A 19708-nucleotide genomic window follows, 5' to 3' on the forward strand; every position below is an offset into this window, starting at 1 on the left:
TAATTTCATGACTTAACTTACAACAGAACAATGACGGTCATTGCCGTCATAGCCTGACAACATCTAATCTGACCGCAGTTCACTGTTGTTCAACTGAAGCTCTTTCGTTGTCACCTGGTATTTTTTTTATTCCCACCGAGGATAAAAATAATTCAGCAGAGGCAGGGATACATAGACCAGAAGGGGGGAAATCCCCCCCATCCCCTCTAAAAATCGCACCCTGCACCTATATCGAAAACGCGAATTTCTAAGTTGTTATTTTTTAAAAAATTTTAATTCATATATTTTTTAACGTATGTTTCTAATAACTAATTTAAAATTATGGAAGCTTGTTCGCCACATGATGAAATAAACACATTTTAAAAGATAATTGCGACTTTTTATCTCACAATTCTTTTCTCATAATTGTGAGATATAAACCAGCAATTGCGTTATAAAGTCAGAATTGCATGATATTGGCTACTAAAAACTGCTAAATAAAGTCAGAATTGCGGGATATAAACTTGCAATTGAGAGGAATAAAGTCAGAATTGAACCACAATGTTAATTCTCTTGAACCTCTTTTTTAACTGAGAAACGTAAAGAAAAGATTTCATTTGTTTTAACTGACCAACATAATTGTATTTTGTGAATATAAACAAATTTTAATTTTGATGGCTGCAACACAAAAAAGTTGGGACAGAGGCAAAAATAAAAGTGAAAAGACTATATAATATCCAAGTTGAACTGTTTTAAAACAGTCCACAATTAGCAGGTGAATTGGTTAGGAGAGGGTATCATGTTTGGGTGTAAAAGAGCTTTACAAGAAAAGATTGGTCATGGATCACAACTTGTCATGAAAGAATTGTCAAACAATTCAAAATCACATTTCTCAATGCAAGATTGCAAAGAATTTATGTCTTTCACTATACCATACATAACATTGTAAAAAGATTCAGGGAATCAAGAGAAATCTCAGTCAGTATATGGCAAGGTTAGGACACATCAGTTGAATGTGCATGACCTTTGAGCCCTCAGATGGCATTGCATTAGAAACCTTCATGCTGCTGTGTTAAATAATGCCACATGGACTCGGGAGTACTCTGGAAAACTATTACGTACTACACCTTCAAACAACCGAACGTAACATGCAGAGCGGCACATGTTAATATGTCACCCAGAATTCCGTCTCCTGCTCCCACAAACACATCACAATACAGCAAAGTGGAAATGGATCATGTTTATTATTTTCCATTAAGCATAGGGATAAGTTTACTCTAAGAAAATGTAACAGGCGGCACAGCAACAGTGGGTTTTGAATCGGCCAAAACAATAAAAAAAAAGGTTTAATCGACCTAATTTTAGTCAACTTTCCTAGAACAAAACAAAATATCCAATTCACCTCTCTGCTGACCAGTAAACAGGTGAAAAGTAGTAATTAAACATAAAGGGGCCTCCCACTTCTCACACAGTCCACTGAAATGGGAGATTGCAACAATTCAAGTCCACACAAGGAAGAGGAATAGGAGCGCAATATTGCAATGACATGACACACACAGTTTTGAAGCAGGAGAGAGAAGTCGATGAGCAGGCTTCCCACACAGCTTATATCCGCTGTAGAATCACCTCAGCTCTGCCCATGAAAACAGCTGCACCTGATTCATTCAAATGAGCGTGGAGCGACAGGAGGAGAGGGAGAGAGCACCACGCATGTACACTCACAGCTTGCTGCAAACAACACATGACAAATGATAAAATGAATGAAACCCAAAAGTTACAATCAGACACGTAACAAAAACAGTGGTCATTTAACAGTCTGATGCTGCATCAAGAAATGCAACTTGAATTTCTGTTACACAAGAAGAAAGATACATCGATTCTATGCAGAGATGCTGCCGAGTTCTCTGGGCCCAAAGCTCATCTCAGATAGTCTAAAAGACAGTGGAAATGTGTGCTGTGGTCAGATGGGACAATGTTTCAGCTTGTTTTTGGAAAAATATGGACAATGAGTTCTCAGTCCGAAAGACGAAAGGGACCATCCAGACTTTTATCAGCGACAGGTGCAAAAGCAAACATCTGTCATGGTATGGGGGTGCATCTGTGCAATCGGCATGGGTGACTTGCATTTGTGTGAATGTACCATTGACGTGGAGGCATATATTTGATTTTGAATTGTACAGAGACAAACTGCCATCAAGATGACATCTTTCTTGGGTAGCAAGACAAAGCCAGGCCTCAGTCTACATGTGATACATCAGAGTGGTTTCTAGACACTCTATACTCTATGTGTCTGATTGCCTGCCTACAGTCCAGATCTGTCTCTTATTGAAAATGTATGGTCCATCGTCAAAAAGAGAATCAGACAGTGATGAGCACAGACTTGCCCAGATGTCTAAAAATCACTTGCAAAACTGCAACCCAGTCTCATATGAAAACGTATCCTGACTACGTTGGTCCAAAGTGCAAAATGTAGAGGGGTTACAATAATGGCCCTTAAATTGTATGACTGTTACATTTTTTTTTTGCCTATTGTTTTGCGTCCAAGTCACGTGACTTTAGAGAGCCCGGCCGTGAGAACAAAAAACATGGCGGACATTTCTCTACTTTTTAGTGAAAAAACAATATTTGGAGTTAGTTTCTGCATAAAAATAAGTTTTGATTACATTTTTAGCGAGAAATATATATTCTATTTTCATAATATTCACTCAGTGAATGTACATAATCACTCGCTTGCGCGTTGTTGCAAAGATTTTTCTGATCTCGCCAGAATAATGTGAAACTGCTACGTTTTGGTTGCTATGAACAATATTTTATTTTCTGCATCAAAATAAGGTTTGATTACATTTTAAGCAAAAAATATATATTATTTATTTTCATAATATTCACTCAGTGAATGTACATAATCACTAGCTTTCGCGTTTTTTCAAAGATTTATCTGATCTCGCCAGAATAATGTGAAACTGCTACGTTTTGGTTGCTATGAACAATATTTTGAGTTAGTTTCTGCATAAAAATAAGGTTTGATTACATTTTTAGCGAGAAATATATATTCTATTTTCATAATATTCACTCAGTGAATGTCAACCCGTTCTCACTCCTGACCGTTCTCACGCTGAAGAAGTCTCCTTCAGAACACATCGCGATATTTGGCATCAGTTCGCGTGTGCTGGATGTTGGTAAGTAGTCGTAAATACGCTGTTCTAATGTTTGATATAATGTCTTTTCTGTTTGCAGATATTAATCAGATTAACGTTAGCTCCCTCATGTTCAGTCACTGCATTATATCTGTCACCTCCGCTGAGGTTTTGCTTTTCATTGCTTTCTATATTAAATACTAAACTAGGGTGATTAAACACTGTCACGTGACGTGCAATATATTGCACAATATAACATATTCATATCAGTTTCAAAGTAGTACAAGTGTAGTTTCAAAATGGTATTTGTTGTAGAAGCACGGTAAAAAACAACACTTACCATGCTTTTTACCACAGTATTGGTCGTTTTAATGTGATTTTTGTTGTAAATACAGAGTGACCACAACACTTATCATGCTTTTAATGCCTAATAATGTTAAATCCAAAAACTGTAAGGTCAATAAGAACTTCTTTCCTATATATATTTATATATAAACCTATATATTATAAATAATGATATTTTCTTTTCTCTTGTTTTAGCTGAAAAGACAAAAAGGGCCTTTCGGAAATGGATGAAGGAGACAGAAAGCTGCAAAGGCAAATAATTGCAATGGTATGTGTGTGTTGCTTTTAACCCTTTATCAAACATTTTATCAAGCATTTGTTAAATAGTCTCACAGTAAATTAAAATTAAAGTCAAATCCTGTACATATTTATCACCTTATTTGTAAATCAGTTGTGCCCCTTCTTGGACAGTTGGACGTCCCACACATAAAAGTTTATATTAATTCCATTGAATTCTTTAAAATGATTACAGATTGGGCCCAAAATGTTCCAATGATACATGATGTCTCTCTGCACCTCATAACTACCTCTGTTTGCAAGAGTGGAAATTATCATTTGACTTGTCACATGACATCAGATATTCGATTATTTTGTCATAATCAAAATAATTGAATATCTGATGTCTATTCAATATCTAATCAGTTACACTGCTGATAATGTCCTGCTTGCATGTGAAACATGTTATTTTTTTATTTTTATTTTTTATTTTTTAAAATATGAATATAGCTTGCTATACTTTTAATCATGGAAATGCCCACACATCAGTGAACTTATTACATAAATGCATTTAACATTTAATTGTGCAACACTCTTTACAGAAGGAAATCCTACGGTTATGTATGAACTCACAAGTGCAAGATCATCATCAAGTGCTGTGCTAGGCACATTGGGTAACAAGTGTCCTCCAACGTATCCAATCTGTGACCACATTCTCCACATCTTCCCATGGGACACCAACATTCTTCAGGCCTTCGTTTCCATGTCTTCCCCTGCATTCTCCTGGTGGTGTCCACTTCATATCTGTCTTTGGGTGTTGTTGTTTGGTCATGCTTAGGGTGTGTCCAGGGAGGTGCACCCTTCACTCTGTCACAGTTTTTAAAAGTCTTCACGTGGACTCCTCCTTATGATCTCCTTGAAACGTGCAGAACCAATATTGAAAATAGTAATTTATCTTTTTCCATATTCTTGCCTTTACCAAAGAAGCACCAGTGCTCATCCGGAGTTTTGGTAAAAGTTCTAGTAATGCTGCGACTATAGTCAAATATGTATTTCTGCATGTGTGTATAGCAGGTGTTTGTCCGAACAATTGAAGTTAGTGAGAGTGTTCAGGAAAACCCTCTGAGAACAATCAATATTTATTTAATTCTGTTTGGTGCTGATATAGAGTATTACAGAAATGACACATTGACATTCTGGACATTATTCTGTGAGTTTGTTACCTCTTCATTTAGATGGACTTGAAAATGTCTTGCATTTTGTTTCATTAAACCTTTTTTTACAGTGTCACTATAGTAAATGTCCACCTTAACTACATCTATGGTATCATTATATCAGTACCTGGATAATGTAAATGTAACATACCCATGAATGTATTTTATAGAAGCATTTTATTGCTGAAAATATTTAACATTTATAAAATGCATTAACTATTTGAATTTGCCTTTCATTTAGTTACAGTAAAAGTGAACAATAAACACAATATTATATTGTATTAAAGTTGAGAATGTAAAATGTTATTTTTTCCCCCTATTCTTTAAAGAAACATATTTTCACATGGAATTTTATCTCATCTCTTGGTTTGTAAAAATAATACTTCATCATATCGATTTGTGTAGTTATATTTCACTATAATAGATTGCGTCTGTAACTGGATATATTTTTTTCTCACAATTAACTGATTTTTATACTGTTGTGCAGTAGTTTGGGGCCTACATTTGTCTTTGACACTACATATTGGAATATGATTACAAAATCGAGTACATTCATTATGCTTTTATTTATATTTATTTTAATTCCAAGAGTTCAAATGGTGAAGAATGGTATAAATAAGTGATTAAATGTATACCTTTAATATACTACATATCTACTGTAAATGTTAGAAGCACTTTAGTAGATGCAATTATATCTCTTTCAAATATATTTATGCATCAGTTTAAAACACAAAGGAGTCTTTCGTTGTAAAATGTGATTTTTATCATATTTAATTAGATTAATTATATATTTAAGGAATCTTTCTCGTCAGCCGGAACCGAAGGAGATCTGTCGTCATTTACCATAAATGGACAAGTAAGCGTGACGCATCTGTTCAGCTGTGTTGTGATTGGCTGTGACTCTATCGCAGAACTCGCTGTGATTGGACTACCTTTCAACCCATATAAAACGGCGCTTTATCTTACAAAGTTTGTTTTAGTGTGAATATTACGTTACTCATACATTAAGTTAACTATAAAGTGTTTCCATGTTGTGAGAAATTACTCCTTTACGAGATCCCAACCCTAACCCTAGCTTCTCAATGAACTACAGCGCCATGTTTCCCGTTCATTGATAGAATGACAGAGACATATGGGTAATGTAGTTTAAAACGTTTAGTAAAGAAATGATAAATGTTAAAATAATAAGATCTTTAATGGACAACTCGATATTTAAATATGTTTATTGTGCAAACATTTATTACATATATGAGGGACAGGCTGAAATGTAATATTTTACTGTAATCACTATTAAAAAACCTTTATGCCAGCTTTCCATGTATGTCTGAAAACTGTGCCCAACATTATTTAGTAATCATAGCATAAGCAGTTGTCCTGTTGATTTTCTCTTTGATACGCTAACCGGACTTTGAGTTACAGCCATTTGAAATGTGCATTTTTTTGCTCTTCCAGGGGCCGGTACTGGCCCCTTGGGGGTGGAAGGGCATTAAAATCTACACAGGTGTGTACTCCTCATCATGGATAACAAACTTTGTTGAATCACATTTAAATATTGGAGTATTTTATCATTTCCTCATTTTCCATTCTAACATCATGCTTGTATAGGTTTTTGATGGGTATTGTGAGACCATCTGATGAAATATGGAAATATTATAACAAAATGTTGTAATACAATAATAATAATAATAATAATAATAATAATTGATTAATTGAATAGTAGTTGATTATTTCTTTGCTTTTTTTTTGTATGAACACCAATAAATATAATGGATGAACCCACAACTTGCCATTATCCAGCTGCCAGTGTTGGCAGTAAACTAAAAACTATTTATATTTACACTTCACTATTACTGTTACACAAGGATAATGCACTATTCAGTAAAATAAGAAACTGTGCCAAAATGTCATTATCACCCCTCTTCGTGCTCCTCACATGCCTGACATCAGTAATGTCCAGCTGTCATTTTGAATGCAGTAGTAGATGTACCAGAATGATCAACATCGATCTTCTTCAACTCTGCTTGAAGTGTTTGTATCAGTATAACCCACTGCAGCCTCTCTTTATTCACATTCCTTCCCTTTATTTATCTGGAAACTGCCATCCTTGTCACAACATGAAAGTATATGCAACTTTTGGTGCATTGTTGTCCCAAATATCATGAATTAGATCGAAAATATTTATGTAATATATATTTATGTATTAATAAGTAAAACAATCATGGAAATTATATGTCATTTTTTTAAATTATGAAATAAACTCAGCTTAGTTAAATTGTATTTACTCTACCAAACACCACGTTCATCATAATTTATTACACAACACTTTATTGGAGGATACAGCATAAGGTTGAAATTTGCATAAAGACAAATGAGATTCAAGATAAATAAAAACGTGTCTTCAAAAATACGTTAACGTCATAATAATCCATTCACAGACTTTACTCCTATTGCACAAATGAGCGCCACAGAATCCCATCCAGTCAACTATGATCCAGAAAACAGATTTGATATTGAGTTTAAAATAAAGATTCATTATCACAGCTGAACTGGGTTCTTGCTCTTCCCTGTACATGTCTCTATCATGTTCATGTTCTTCTTCTTCTAAACAGTTTGTTCAGTTGTACTCTACAGTACAACTAATGACCAGAAGATGTGATCACTGATGTGCTGTAGCTTTTTCTCAACCAGAGGAAGAAGTCTTAACATCCCATTGTCAGGCGTTCTTCAGTCCTGGTCTAAAAGTAAAACAAAAAAACACAGACAATTCAAGTTAAGTAGTTTAATGGACAGCCAGGTCAGCTTATGTTCTGCATGATTTAAACAGTGGTGGGCTACTCTGGCCCTCAGCGTCCACGGTCCTGTAGATTTAGCCTCAACCTCAAACCCAACTGCCTATAACTGTCTATAAGTACACCTGAAGACTTTGGTTAAAATTTTCAGGTGTGCTCAATTATGGTTGGAGGTAAACTCTCCACCTCAAAAAGGAGACAGCAAAAGGGCTAGAGTTGCCTGTTCCTGATTTAACTTTACAAAACAGCAGTACATAATATATATATTATAATAAAAATGCAGCACAGACTGTAAGCTAAGTACTGAACAAAAACTGTTTTACCCATATTAACAGCAACCTGTTTTAAAAGATCTTTTAGAAAGGCATGCTCTCTTTTGAGCCTTGATTTCTTTCAGGACAACATACTCTTCTGTTTCTTGTTTCAAGAGCATAATTTGGTCAAAAACCAAGTGATAACCTGTACAATGTAAAATTGTTAAAATACTGCAATAAAAACTTTAAGGCAAGAATTAAGAATAGGCACAGGACTTACCGTACTCATGAAGAAGCCATGGCCATGCATAGTTTCTGCCTCTTGTGTTCCTCCGTAGCTGCACATCAGTCGTTTTTCCTCTAGGATCTTCTGTTAGTGACTTCACTTGCTATCTGTTTTAAAACACAAATACAATGTTTTAGGTCTGTGCAGTATAAGGCCTTATTTCAAGCCAAAAAAAGTATTACACATAATTTAAAGAACATTTACTATTTAATTCCTATTATACTATATTATATTATATTAACTCATTATCTTCCAAAGCTTCCCTGTCTGCTTTTATCTAAAAAAACAAACAAACAAACAGACAAAAAAAAAACAGAAGGAACAGTTTTTAAGAACTTTTTAAGAACTTAATAGTCCTTTGAGAGAACAACATTAAATTCTGTACTACATATTACAGCATTGCCTCAACACAAGACATACCAATGGACTTCTGTCTTCTTTGGGCATGAGATGGTCATGTTCCTTCCTCACCCTAAACAAAGGACTTCGATGAGCTTGCTTTGATATAAGGACTGGTCTTCCTTCTCTGCACAGAAAAACAAGAAAGTCTCTACTTACTCTGTGTGCAATTACTCTTGTTCTTAAAACATACAAATTGAGACAGTTATAAATAAGTTAATTTACCATACCATCCAGGAGAGCATTTGATGAGTAAATACTGATTTAAATATCTAGAAACTTTACCTGGAAAGGGCTGATCACGGCAGGTTTGCAGCGACTCACTAGTAGCTCTTGTGAGGGTCGGCTCTTAAAGAGCTGTTGAGTTTGATGTTGTAGAGATCCTAAAAAGAAGGACTAAGTAATCTGCAAGTAATCCTGCAAGACAGAAAGGAAGGTAAATTTATTACATCACATTCAAGTTGTCAATTTACACATAACTGTAGGATTTCCTTCTGTAAAGAGTGTTGCATAATTAAATGTTAAATGCATTTATGTAATAAGTTCACTGATATGTGGGCATTTCCATGATTAAACATATGTCTTTAATAGCAAGCTATATTTATATTTAAAAGAATAAATAAATAAATAACATGTTTCACATGCAAGCAGGACATTATCAGCAGTGTAACTGATTAGATATTGAATAGACATCAGATATTCAATTATTTTGATTATGACAAAATAATCGAATATCTGATGTCATGTGACAAGTCAAATGATAATTTCCACTCTTGCAAACAGAGGTAGTTATGAGGTGCAGAGAGACATCATGTATCATTGGAACATTTTGGGCCCAATCTGTAATCATTTTAAAGAATTCAATGGAATTAATATAAACTTTTATGTGTGGGACGTCCAACTGTCCAAGAAGGGGCACAACTGATTTACAAATAAGGTGATAAATATGTACAGGATTTGACTTTAATTTTAATTTACTGTGAGACTATTTAACAAATGCTTGATAAAATGTTTGATAAAGGGTTAAAAGCAACACACACATACCATTGCAATTATTTGCCTTTGCAGCTTTCTGTCTCCTTCATCCATTTCCGAAAGGCCCTTTTTGTCTTTTCAGCTAAAACAAGAGAAAAGAAAATATCATTATTTATAATATATAGGTTTATATATAAAATATATATAGGAAAGAAGTTCTTATTGACCTTACAGTTTTTGGATTTAACATTATTAGGCATTAAAAGCATGATAAGTGTTGTGGTCACTCTGTATTTACAACAAAAATCACATTAAAACGACCAATACTGTGGTAAAAAGCATGGTAAGTGTTGTTTTTTACCGTGCTTCTACAACAAATACCATTTTGAAACTACACTTGTACTACTTTGAAACTGATATGAATATGTTATATATATTGTGCAATATATTGCACGTCACGTGACAGTGTTTAATCACCCTAGTTTAGTATTTAATATAGAAAGCAATGAAAAGCAAAACCTCAGCGGAGGTGACAGATATAATGCAGTGACTGAACATGAGGGAGCTAACGTTAATCTGATTAATATCTGCAAACAGAAAAGACATTATATCAAACATTAGAACAGCGTATTTACGACTACTTACCAACATCCAGCACACGCGAACTGATGCCAAATATCGCGATGTGTTCTGAAGGAGACTTCTTCAGCGTGAGAACGGTCAGGAGTGAGAACGGGTTGACATTCACTGAGTGAATATTATGAAAATAGAATATATATTTCTCGCTAAAAATGTAATCAAACCTTATTTTTATGCAGAAACTAACTCAAAATATTGTTCATAGCAACCAAAACGTAGCAGTTTCACATTATTCTGGCGAGATCAGATAAATCTTTGCAACAACGCGCAAGCGAGTGATTATGTACATTCACTGAGTGAATATTATGAAAATAAAATATATATATTTTGCTTAAAATGTAATCAAACCTTATTTTGATGCAGAAAATAAAATATTGTTCATAGCAACCAAAACGTAGCAGTTTCACATTATTCTGGCGAGATCAGATAAATCTTTGCAACAACGCGCAAGCGAGTGATTATGTACATTCACTGAGTGAATATTATGAAAATAAATAATATATATTTTTTGCTTAAAATGTAATCAAACCTTATTTTGATGCAGAAACTAACTCAAAATATTGTTCATAGCAACCAAAACGTAGCAGTTTCACATTATTCTGGCGAGATCAGATAAATCTTTGCAACAACGCGCAAGCGAGTGATTATGTACATTCACTGAGTGAATATTATGAAAATAAAATATATATATTTTGCTTAAAATGTAATCAAACCTTATTTTGATGCAGAAAATAAAATATTGTTCATAGCAACCAAAACGTAGCAGTTTCACATTATTCTGGCGAGATCAGAAAAATCTTTGCAACAACGCGCAAGCGAGTGATTATGTACATTCACTGAGTGAATATTATGAAAATAGAATATATATTTCTCGCTAAAAATGTAATCAAAACTTATTTTTATGCAGAAACTAACTCCAAATATTGTTTTTTCACTAAAAAGTAGAGAAACGTCCGCCATGTTTTTTGTTCTCACGGCCGGGCTCTCTAAAGTCACGTGACTTGGACGCAAAACAATAGGCAAAAAAAAATGTAACAGTCATACAATTTAAGGGCCATTATTGTAACCCCTCTACGTTTTGCACTTTGGACCAACGTAGTCAGGATACATTTTCATATGAGACTGGGTTGAAAACTGCAACAGTTAGTATCCTCAATTCCCAAATGATTATAAATTGCAAATAAAAGGAAAGGTGGTAAACATGCCTCTGTCTCAACTTTTCTGGAGTGTGTTGCAGCCATCAAAATCAAATTATACTTACAAAATGCAAAGTTGTTCAGTGAAAACACTGGAAATCTTTCCTTTGTACTTTTGTCAGTTAAATAGAGGTTCGAGATAATTAACAAATAACTGATTGTTGATTTTATTGCATTTTACAAAATGTCCCAACTCTTCTGGAAATGTGAGTTTGTAAATTTAAAAAATAAAGTGCTAGAAGATTCACAAAAGATTTCTATTCGGTCACATGCTGTTTTCTGTGTGCTCACAGAACGTTCCTGCTTCATTCTTACCTGAGCCATGAACTTTTGCAGTCAACAACCACTCATAATTAGACTGTATGCTTAATTTCAGCTAACGCTTTATTTAGATAGTCCCTCAACAGACATTCTACGGACTATAAGTAACTTTGCAACTACATGTCAGCTTATTTTATGTTAGATCAGATGGATCTCCACATCAGAAATATCAGATCTGACCCCTAATCCCACTCTTAAAACTAAAGGTTCTTTATCAACATCAATGCTTCCATTATGTACTTTTAACATTTATGCAACCTTTTAATTGGACAAAAGGTTCTTTATAGTGGAAAAAGATTCTTTAGATCAATAGAATGTTCTTCACACTAAGAAAAAATGGTTCTTTATGAACTGATCACTGAAAGCATTAGTGCGAGACGTGATCAAAGATTCAAAACCAGTAAAACCTGTCAACAGCAAGTCCGGTCTGGTACCTAAAACTCTATTAACAGTCTTCTATCAGAGTGTGACTGAGAAAGCCAAGAGCAGAAGCAGGAGACAAAATGATTATAATAAACAGAGCAGAGTTTATTGAATAATCTTAGTTGCATACAGTATGTTTCAAGGCTCAGATTTCATCTGACCAGTACAAATCCAACAAGTCCCTTTGGATTGCTTTCCATCGGCTGTGGAGGTGAAGACGACACCTCCCATGATTCCACGCTTATTCACGGCATCATCCTTTGTTATTGTTTTGAATATGCAACCTTTAGTTACGAAACTTACATACTGTGCCATTAACTTAAATGGGACCTATAATGCCCATTTTACAAGATGTAATATAAGTCTCTAGTCTCCTCAGAATGTGTCTGTGATGTTTCAGCTCAAAATACCCCACAGATCATTTTTATAGCTTGTCAACTTTGCCCCCTATTTGGGTGTGAGCAAAAACACACAGTTTTAGTGTGTCCCTTTAAATGCAAATGAGGTGCTGCTTCGTGCTTCGGTTGCTCAACAACAGCAAAGCAGGAGAATCTCACACAGCCAAAATGGCAATTGTCAGTAACAGTGTTCAGCCTTACATTGTTCATACTGGAGTCGGATACTGATGGAGAGACTCAGGAAGAAGTTACAACTTTCAGAATGAAACTGGACATTTCTGAATGGTTAGTGGTTAGATTTATGTATTTGCTTTGGAATTTATTCAACTCATCATCTAGCATGCACCATCATGGTAATCTTTTGTGCAAATCCAGTGTTGAATTGACCCTCGTTTGTGAAGCAGTCTGCTGTAAAATGAAGACATGGTAACAACACTCTACTACACTGTAAAAAATTACCGTGATTTTAACAGTAAAAGACTGTAAAAATGCTGCGGTGAAAGACTGTTAATTGGTTTACAGAAAGTTTCCGTACTATATACGGTGAATAACTGTAATAGATCTAACGGTACATTTAATGTAATTTTATGGTAAAATACCGTTAAATTCACAGTTTTTGAAAGTGAAAAATAACAATTAATTGTAAAATGTGATATATTTTCGTTGAAATAACTCTGTTTCTTCTTAGTTTTTCTCATTTTTTTCTAATCAGTTATGTACATTAGGGTTTTATGTTACATCTAATGTTGTTAAATTAATGTTTATTGCATTTTTAAAATTTCATGCATGTTACCATGATGGTGTTTAGTGTGTGTGTGAATGACACTGTTTGCTCCATCTATTCAGTATGTGACTCTTATCACCACTGTGTTTGGTGACTGTCAGTGTATTATAAAGATACAACACAGATATTTGTACTTCATTAGGTTGGTAAATTAACATTATATCAGTTAATGAAATATGTTATTTTACCATAAATTTAACTGGGATTTTTTTTACAGTGTACTGAAATCCAATGTTAAATATACATATTTAAAATGTAAAATTCACATGTATCTCCGTAAGTATGTTTACGGTTTGATGTCATTTTTACAGTATTGTTCTGGTAACCACAGCTGCCGGTATTTTTCCGTAGAAACAACAGGATTTTTTTTACAGTGTACAACAACTCTTCTTCTTCTCTAAAGCAGCCCAACATGGCCTCACCCCCTTATTTTAGGGGTTAGTGATGTCACTAACCCGGGAAGGAGCTTGTTATAGTCCCTACCAGTCATCAGAATGATCAGATGACCCAACTGACCGAAGAGCTCCGACGCCGATTCAACATGTTGAATGGGCTGAAAAAAAGCCAACGAGGACCAACTTCAGCCGACGGTGCAGAACACAATGAGAAAACTTAGCCGGCAGACGAACAAAAACTGCCAATGGCCAACCATCGGCTTGGTGTGTTCCGGGCTTAACAGGTGCCGGGATGAAGAGATAATTATAATTATTGTTATTCATTTCACCTGTCAGTGGTCATAATGTTATGCCTGATTTGTGTATGTACCCAGAGCTCCTGGAAACCACTACAAATTTGTGTTTGCTCACACTTGGCTTATTCTTATTCTGATTCCGAACTTGTGACAGAAGACTAAGAATTGACTTTAAACTATTTTGTTTGAGGCATGGTTCACATCAGCCAATGCTACTTGTGAATAGCAAAATTCTGTACATTGGTTTCAAACGCATAGTTCAAAATCATCTTAAATGTGAATAATGCTTGTGAAACATCGTACTAAACTGTATCATCATATTGCTATTTTGCATGCATTTTGCTACAACTGGTAAAAAACTGAACACAAAATAACATACTGTCATACATTGACTGGACAAGAGTCTGCAATGTAATGAATAGATTTAAAGATTAAACTGATTTTAAGATGAGATTGGGGCGTGTTTTGTGTTGTATTTCCTTTCTTTGTGTTTAGTATTTGATAAACTTTTTGTTGGCCAAAACAATAGTTTGACACTTTTTTAGTTTCATGAATTGTTTTGTAATTGTCTTTAGGTTTATTTTTAGTTTGTTTATTTATTTAAAAACTGTCTGGTTCCCATTGGGACAACTTACCCCAAATAATGTCAGAAGGTCAGTGTTTTGGAAGTTAACTGTATCTTTCTTTTCCTATCTTGACACTCAACTCATTTGTACAGTGTGAGATTCTGTAAATGAACACAGCTCAATGTTGCAGTGAATGTAACACTTGGCTACGGCACAAGATTTTTCTTAGAAAAGTCCTTTGAGAGAAGTCCAAAGACAAAGGGTCTGGGTTTATCATACAGTATGTGCCTGATAAAAGTTCCTGACATAAGGGATTAGAGCAAACTCAGTGCACTAGCCCCACCAAAGCGCGTTGGTTTCCGTTTCAACGCTGCTCAACGCTGCTGCCTGCCAGCTGTCTGATCTACGCTCGGAGCTTCGTGGAGATTATCCTAAATCCTTCTCTTTATTCCTATTCGCATAATATAACTTTCTTATTTTTCACCTGATTACTTAACCTATTGCATAGTATTACTAAACGGAACGATTTATTACTAGCAATCCACCAGCGTAATCACCTAGTGTTAGCCATAGCCTGCTAGCTACCGTCTACTTTCTTTTTTTCCTCTAAACCTACCTTCCTTGTCGATTGAATGGCGGATTTATCCGATGTATGTTATTCTGATCTGTCCTCGCCAGATCGGGAAGCTGTGGAGACGTTGCTGCCCGGCATTCATCGATCCACCGCGAGGTACAGCGTCCCGCACATCACCCTCGCCCCAGGCACCGGCAAGCGACCGAGACATCCAGCCAGCGAGTCCCGTGTGCGTTGCAGTTTTTCGGACGGCGTTCATCAAACACACGGTCAGTCATGTCCGACGATTATCATGTGTAGTAAATGCAACATGTACAGCTTAGCTCTTTCTGTCAGCAGTGAGACTTACACATGTGATAAATGCAGGGATATTGTCAGGCTGACAGAGAGAATCTCAGAATTAGAGACACGCATCCAAACTTTAATTGAGGATAGTGAGAATGAAAGGGCCTTAGATACTGCTTTGGATGCGACTAGCCTAGTAAACACTACACATTCGGTTCCGGTTGTAGAAGCCACGCAGCAGGCTAACTGGGTGACTGTGAGGCGGCATAATGGCAAGAACAAACACCACTCTTCCGTTCCGATTAGAACATCAAACAGGTTCTCCCCACTCAGTGACGCACCCACTGAGAATCCTGTTGAAAGTGCCCTAGTAATTGGCGATTCTATTACACGGAACGTGAAAATAGAGACACCAGCCACCATAGTCACATGTTTGCCGGGGGCCAGAGCACCTGACATCAAAGCAAATTTAAAAGTGCTGGCTAATGCTAAACGTAAATATTCTAAAATCATTATCCACGTCGGCACAAATGATGTTCGACTTCGCCAGTCGGAGATCACTAAAATTAACATTAAAGAGGTGTGTGAACTCGCAAATTCAATGTCAGCAAAAGTAATTTGTTCTGGCCCTCTTCCTGTTCGTCGGAGTGATGAGATAGTTAGCAGGTTATCATCACTCAATGGCTGGCTGTCTAAGTGGTGTGCGCAGAATAATATAGGTTTCATAGACAATTGGAAAAGCTTTTGGGGCAGACCTGATCTGTTGAAAAGAGATGGTATTCATCCCTCCCGGGATGGTGCTGCTCTTCTCTCTAGAAATTTGGCAAATAGTCTTAGAGCTGAAACATGACAAACCAGGGCCCAGATCAGGACGCAGACAAACTGGCTAAACCGACCGTCTGCTAGCCGCCTCACGTCACATAACTCAGATAATTCACAGCACATAGAAACACTTTCACCTAGATATTATCACATAGAGACTGTGTCTGTACCTCGAACTAGTAAATACAAAAAACTTCCAAAACCTTTTAAGGGTAAAAATTTAATTGATGTTCAAAAAATGAAAATCACAGATAAATCAGATAAACAAATGATAAAGCTTGGGTTACTGAATATTAGATCTATTTCTTCAAAAGCACTTATTGTAAATGAAATTATCACAGACAATAAACTAGACTTGCTGTGTTTGACAGAAACCTGGCTAAAACCAGACGATTACATTACTTTAAATGAATCTAGTCCTCAAGGTTATGATTATCGACACAATCCTCGACAGAAAGGCAAAGGGGGAGGTGTTGCTGTAATTTATAGTAATATATTCAGAATCATTCAAAAGAATTTCAAATATAATTCCTTTGAAGTGATGGTGCTTTATGTAACATTATGTAAGTTGACATTTGTGCTGGCTACTGTATACAGGCCACCAGGGCACCATACTGACTTTATCAAAGAATTTGCTGAGTTTCTATCAGAGTTAGTACTGGCTGCGGATAAAGTCCTTGTTGTTGGTGATTTTAATATCCATGTAGATAATAATAAAGACGCATTTGGATTGGCATTTGCAGATATTTTAAACTCTATTGGAGTTAAACAACACGTGTCAGGACCCACTCATTGTCGTAATCATACCCTAGATCTAATACTGTCGCATGGAATAGATATTGATGCTGTTGAAATTCTACAGCAGAGCGATGATATATCAGATCATTATTTAGTCTCGTGTATAATACAATTAGCCAAGGATACAAAACCACCACCCAGCCATAAATATTGTAGAAAAATCACGTCTGCCACTAAAGATTGCTTTATAAATAATCTCCCCGAGCAGTTTCATCGCCTTAGTATACCTGACAACATAGAAGAACTCGATGCTGCAACAGAAACTATTGGCTCTCTCTTTTCCAGCACATTAGATGCGGTCGCTCCTTTACGTCTAAAGAAGATTAAGGAAACTAATCCAACGCCGTGGTATGATGAGCACACTCGGGCTCTAAAACGAGCTGTTAGAAAAGCTGAACGTAGTTGGAAGAAAACAAAACTAGAAGTTTTTCGCCTTTCGTGGAAAGAAAAAATGATTGAGTACAGAACAGCCATAAGAAATGCTAGATCTACTTATTTTTCAAATCTCTTAATAGAAAACAAACATAATCCTAGGTATTTATTTGACACAGTGGCTAAATTAACTAGAAACAGAGATTCAACTGCTGACGTTTCCATAGAGCACAGCAGTAATGACTTTATGAACTTCTTTACTTGCAAGATTGATAATATTAGAGAGAAAATTATAAACATGCAACCGTCTACAGTTTCTCTTCAGACAGTGCACTGTAGTGTCCCTGAGGTAAAACTAGAATCATTCGCCGCTATAGGAGAGGAAGAATTATCTAAACTTATCAAATCATCAAAATCAACGACATGTATGTTAGACCCAATGCCGACTAAACTACTGAAAGAAATGCTTCCAGAGGTCGTAGGTCCACTTCTTGATATAATTAATTCATCTTTAACACTAGGACACGTGCCAAAAACCTTTAAGCAGGCTATTATCAAACCTCTTATTAAAAAACCTCAACTAGATCCGAGAGATATAGTAAATTACAGGCCAATCTCGAATCTACCTTTTCTGTCAAAGATACTAGAAAAGGCAGTTTCAACACAACTGTGTTCCTTTTTAGAAAGAAATGGAATCTGTGAGGATTTCCAGTCAGGATTTAGACCATACCATAGTACTGAGACTGCTCTCGTTAGAGTTACAAACGATCTACTCCTATCATCCGATCGTGGCTGTATTTCTCTATTAGTGTTATTAGATCTCAGTGCTGCTTTTGACACTATCGATCATAACATTCTTTTAAAAAGACTTGAAAACTATATTGGCATTAGTGGAATTGCTTTGGCATGGTTCAAATCATACTTATCTGACCGTTATCAGTCTGTGGTAGTTAATGAAGAGATGTCGTATCGATCACAGGTTAAATATGGGGTACCACAAGGCTCAGTATTAGGACCGTTGCTTTTCACTCTGTACATGCTGCCCTTAGGAGAGATAATTAGGAAGCATGGTGTTAGTTTTCACTGCTACGCTGACGATACTCAGCTCTATATTTCCTCGCGCCCTGACGAAACCTACAAATTCACAAAACTAACAGAATGCATAGCTGACATTAAAAACTGGATGACAAGAAATTTCTTATTATTAAATTCAGAAAAAACTGATTTCCTAATCTTTGGACCAAAAACTTCCTCACGAAAAAACCTTGAATACTCTCTAACACTTGACGGGTGCTCCATTAAACCTTCGTCCTCAGTTAGGAACCTGGGTGTGCTCTTTGATACCAATCTTTCATTTGAAAGTCATGTTTCTAGTATCTGTAAAACCGCCTTCTTCCATCTAAAAAATATATCTAAATTACGACATATGCTCTCAATGACAAATGCGGAACAGTTGGTTCATGCATTCATGACCTCAAGACTAGATTATTGTAACGCTCTACTGGGTGGTTGTTCTGCTCGGCTTTTAAACAAACTACAGTTGGTTCAAAATGCGGCAGCTAGAGTTCTTACTAGAACCAGAAAGTATGACCATATTAGCCCAGTTCTGTCAACATTACATTGGCTCCCTATTAAACATCGTATAGATTTTAAAATCTTGCTACTTACTTATAAAGCTCTAAATGGTTTAGCTCCCCAGTACCTAAGTGAGCTCTTAATGCATTATAGTCCTTCACGTTTATTGCGATCTCAGAATTTAGGCCAGTTGATAATACCCAGAATATCAAAATCAACTGAAGGCGGCAGATCATTTTCCTATTTAGCACCTAAACTCTGGAACAATCTTCCTAGCATTGTTCGGGAAGCAGACACACTCTGTCAGTTTAAATCTAGACTAAAAACACATCTCTTTGCTCTTGCATACACATAACACATCATCAATACATTAACATTTTTCAAATCCGTTAAAGGATTGTTACGCTGCAATAATTAGGTCGGCCGGAACCGAGAACATTTCCTATAACACTAGATATACCTGTACATCAGAACAAGAATGGCATCTACGCTAATATCTGTCTCTCTGCTTATCCTGAGGTTTGCCGGGTGCTGGATCCAGGCCGTATCCAGGTCAGATGGAGAACCTGCGTCTGGACCTGACTACAACGTAGCCCAGGATCCCCGTATCCGCTTGCATATATTTATATATAATCGATTTTTAATCTCTATAATAAAAATGTACAATTCAGAT

At 35.9% G+C, this 19708-nt stretch overlaps 1 long non-coding RNA gene across 2 annotated transcripts; it reads right to left on the minus strand.

Annotated features, from left to right (window-relative positions):
• Positions 1-7188: 7188 nt before the first annotated feature.
• On the minus strand, positions 7189-8965 carry LOC137008219 (uncharacterized). 2 transcript variants are annotated; one of them, XR_010892770.1, is made up of 4 exons: positions 8902-8965; positions 8638-8743; positions 8212-8324; positions 7189-7623 (listed from the first exon to the last, which is right to left on the minus strand). It is a non-coding gene; the product is annotated as an uncharacterized lncRNA (long non-coding RNA). The 2 variants fall into 2 exon arrangements; XR_010892769.1 differs by having other exon boundaries at positions 8638-8950.
• Between the last annotated feature and the right edge of the window lie 10743 nt (positions 8966-19708).

This window comes from Chanodichthys erythropterus, chromosome 19 (assembly GCF_024489055.1).
Source record: "Chanodichthys erythropterus isolate Z2021 chromosome 19, ASM2448905v1, whole genome shotgun sequence".
Taxonomy (NCBI): domain Eukaryota; kingdom Metazoa; phylum Chordata; class Actinopteri; order Cypriniformes; family Xenocyprididae; genus Chanodichthys; species Chanodichthys erythropterus.